A 4,455-nucleotide genomic window follows, 5' to 3' on the forward strand; every position below is an offset into this window, starting at 1 on the left:
GAACGAAGTTGAAGGCATCCACACAAACATATAGGCAGCACTTCAGTCCATGTGCGTTATTCAACCCCTGCGTGAACCTCAAGGGTGGCGTATCGGTTACATAGTGGGCTGCTCACCGCAAGGTCAGCGGTTTGAAACCTCCAGGCACTCGGGGTGAGAAAGCGTGGGCTTTCTACTCCCCTAAAATGTTAGTCTTGGACATTCAACAGGGCCAGGGAAACTCTATCCTGTCCTATAGGGTCACTGCGAGTCAACATTGACTCGATGGCAGAGTTCAGTTATATAAACCAAATAATTCTCTGCAGGGGGGTTAGAGGTAGGTGAACGGCATCATTTTAGTACTACAATACGAAGAGAATGGGGGTCTGTTTTTACTTCCTGACACAGGCACTGCTCCTGGGAGGGTTAATTTTATGTGTGTCCACTTGTTTGGCCACACATCAGCCTCGTTGTGATTCCAGCATCCAATCTAACAGCACGCAGTGAAATAGAATGTGATGTCATTGGTTAGTCCTCTGAAAAGGAGGTTTTCTAGATTGTGTGCTGCCTCCAGAAATAAATAGACATTCTGGCAGAAATTTGCCCTCCTTCCATTGCCCGCTCTCTAAGTCTTGGGGTGAAAGCCTGCAGGAGTCTCTAGCCTATCACTTAAGCTAAGAATGCTGGACTTGCCAGCCCCACAATCAAGTCCTTGAACTAAGTACCACTTTCCTATTGTTGTCAGGGGCCGTTGAGTCGGTTCCAACTCACAGTGACCTTCTGCACATCAGCACAACATGACCCAGTCCGGGGCATCCTCACTGTGCAACCGCTGGGCCAGTCCATCTCTTTGAGAGCCTTCCTCTTTCCCGCCGGCCTCTCTGCTAGCAACCGTGATGTCCTTCTCCAGGGGCGGGCCCTTCCTGATAACAAGCACAAAGTACACGAGATGGAGTCTTGACATCTTCACTTCTAAGTTGGATTCCAACTGCACTTCACCCGAAACAGATCTGTTCTCTCTTCTGGGAGTCCATTGTATATTCTTGTTGTATAATGTTGTATACTATTCTTGTGCACACCACAATTCAACTCTTCTTTGCTCTTCCGTATTCATTGCCCAGTGTCACATGTGTATGAGTGGATTGAAAATGTCATGGCTTGCGTCAGGTGCAACTTAGTCCTCGAAGGGACATTTCTGCTTTTTAACAATTAAAGAGATCTTTTACAGCAAAATTTCCCAATGCTATCTCTCTCTCCCTCCCCCCTTCCTCCCTCCCCACCTACCCATGTGCATGTCTCCTCAGAGACACTGCAGGTTTGGTTCTGACCACCATAATAAGGCTATCTTCACAATAAAGTGAGTCCCATATTTTTAGCTGTCCAGTGCATATAAAAGTTATGTTTTCAGTATACTGTAGCCTCCTAAGTATACGGTAGTATTAATTATAAGTTTGGAATATGGTGAGAATTACTACAATGGGACACAGAGACATGGAGCGTTTGGTTTTGCCCCGCTTGGATATCTCAGAGGAGCTCATGGAGGCACGGATGCTCGATCACTAATTGAAATAGTGACAGCTCAAGCCCACCAGAGATGCCTTCGCGGGAAAGCCGGCCATCTACTCCCCAAAGGTCACCCTTCAGAAAGCCCTATTAGCAGTTGGACTCTCTTTGTCTTCTTCTATTTCTCCAAAAAGGAGGTACACCGTTCCTGGAAGTACTGCAATAGCAGGTGGACGTGTGGAGTGGATGGAGAAAGCTCCAAAGATCCATTTCATATGTTGTCCTCGGATCGAGGACGCATCAGATGTGAAACTAAGAACAGATAGTACACTTGATCTTAGCCGAAAGGCGAGAAGCGACGGAACAGCTGTGTTCTACACTCATGGAGTCAGTAGGGTTGGGACCGACTTGAGTTCCTGTTTTGTTTTGAACATCTCAGCTATTGTTCTCCCCTCCCTCCACTAGATGGGACCCCACGCACACGTACCGCTAAATCAAACCTAAGTCACACGTACACACTCAACACACACGTGCGTACTATTCAAACCACTTTAAATAGTAAGTACATGTATTAACTTATAGCAAGAAGTCCAGAAAGAGCCCAGTATCACAAAGGACTTAGATTGGTTCTGTCTTTCTGCTCCACCATCCCCACCATGTTGCTTACTCTTTTTTAAAAAATCATTTTATTGGGGGCTCATAAAATTCTTATCACAATCCATACATACATCCATTGTGTCAAGCACATTTGTACATTTGTTGCCATCACCATTCTCAAAACATTTGCCTTCCACTTGGGCCCTTAATATCAGCTGCTTGGTTTCCCCCTCTCTCCCCCTCTCTCCTACCTCATGAACCCTTCATCATTCATAATTATTATTTTGTCATATGTTACACTGTCCGACGTCTTCCCCTACCCTCTTCTCTGCTGTCCATCCCCCAGGGAGGAGGCTATATGTAGATTCTTGTAATCAGTTCCCTCTTTCTATCCCACATTCCGTCCACCCTCACCACTGGTCCTGGGGGAGTCATCTGCCCTGGATTCCCTGTGGTTGCTTACTCTTCCCACAAGATAGACGCTTCAGCTCGAGCCTAACAGCAATTCGGAGGCTGGCACAGGACTCAGGCAGCGTTTCCCCTATTGTCCATAGGTTCGCTATTTTTCAGAAGGGATCTGACGGCTTCTAACCACCACCATCAAAGCCATGCTTCTGTGTATGAGAGCCACCTAAGCCAGAGAGAGGTCAGGGACTCATGGACGAGTATGTCTCGGATCGCTGTGTGAAGTGGTGGCGGCCACAGTGACCAGATTCCCCATGGACTGTGGCATGTTGTCTGTGAGGCAGAGCAAGAGGAGCCTCACAGACGACGGGGCTGTGGAAGCAAAGATCAAAGGACAACATGCCTGAGATGCTGAGGGCTGGAGAGGGACTTGGCTGCTGGCTGAGGAGTGGTGTTGCGGACAAATAACCGTGCCTTTCCTGTTTTCTCATCTTCGCATGTTAACTCCTATCTTCCCTAAGAACCCCCTGGATTTTAAGCACTGTCTGAGTGCTGTGTGCCACAGGAACCGACGATCAAGCCCCTGGGAGGAATGGATGGGTCAGAAGGGAAAGCAGCAGCCAGGAGGCTGGAGGCATGACTGAGCCCTGCCTCGTGCCCAACGGGAAGCCAGAGGAGCTCAGAGACAGCCAGCCCCCCTGCCATTTACCACAGAGGCTGAGCTTATGACAAGGCTCAAGACAGAGTTAGGACTCCCATTACATACGGCAGCCTTCTGCAAACCCAGTGCTTAGACTTTAACGTCTCTAATACACTGGGTACATAGATTTCATTCTCCAATTAGCTTTCCCTAACTTGGGCAATAAACTAAAATGCAGAAGCAATTCTGATACAGCTTTAGCTACACCGGTGTGATTCCGGGAAATGAGTTTCCATTTACATTAATCCCCCTAAGGCGCTTCCTTTTCTGTTTTTATATAGAATTCTTATTTCCAAGAGAATTCTCATAATGAAAGTGTTCTGAATGAATTGGAGGAGTATTTTTGAAAGAGGATTTTGTAAAGGAAAATTGAGATCACAGATATCCTTAATTATAACTACTCAAATTTGCCACAAAAAAAGAGAACTTTTTTTTTCTGTACCCAAGTCACAGCTTTGTATTCGCGATTTAAGTTTTTATCGCAATCACAAATCTTAGCTTTAAAGAAAACATAGTTCTGAGTGAATTCAAAATGAAGTCTCCCTCTCCCAAAGACATTCCGTTACAGCCACGGTTCAATTAGGCTTTCCGGGCTGCTTCCCTCTGTGGTGTGACAGCGCATTCATTCCGGGCGAGCACAGTCTGGGCCTGCGGTTTCTGAATCAGCGTTCTAGAAGGGAGACTTTGCAGAAGACAACGCTGCCCTTCCAGGCAGCACGTCAGCAAACTGCATGCCTCTAGCCTGAGGCTTGATGGAGGAGATTCTTCAAATTAATTCAAAAAGCACACTACAGATAGTTTTCCTTTAATAAAAAGTGACTTGCGGGGGTGGGGGGAGAGTGGGGTGGGGAGACTTAAGTAAGTTTTTAAATAAAAAATTTCAAAACACATTTAAGTAAAAGGAATAACTGACTTCAACTGCTGCACCACAAGAGGGGTGAGGGGTAACCCCAACTTCACAATAGCTGTGTAGAAACGATCGGTATAAACCCAACTCCCAGCTGCTAGGAGACCCAGAGTAGGGCCCGTGGAGCCATCTACCCATGTTCTCACGCTTCAGAAGCCATGAAGGCCAAACAGTTAAGCACTGCTTGGTAACCAAAAGGTTGGCAGTTCAGTCCCACCCAGCGGCTCCATTGCTCCATCGGGGGGAAACCTGGTGGCTTGTCTTCCATAAAGATGAGAGCCAATTAATTCCACAGCGCCCGTGGGAGGAAGACGTCGAGTTGACTTCGTGGTTGTCCTTGTGGTGGGTGCAAATCAGGGGGTCA

At 47.0% G+C, this 4,455-nt stretch overlaps 1 pseudogene; it reads right to left on the minus strand.

Annotated features, from left to right (window-relative positions):
- Positions 1 to 1,674: 1,674 nt before the first annotated feature.
- On the minus strand, positions 1,675 to 1,842 carry LOC142451975 (U2 spliceosomal RNA; annotated as a pseudogene).
- Between the last annotated feature and the right edge of the window lie 2,613 nt (positions 1,843 to 4,455).

This window comes from Tenrec ecaudatus, chromosome 6, assembly GCF_050624435.1.
Source record: "Tenrec ecaudatus isolate mTenEca1 chromosome 6, mTenEca1.hap1, whole genome shotgun sequence".
Taxonomy (NCBI): Eukaryota; Metazoa; Chordata; class Mammalia; order Afrosoricida; family Tenrecidae; genus Tenrec; species Tenrec ecaudatus.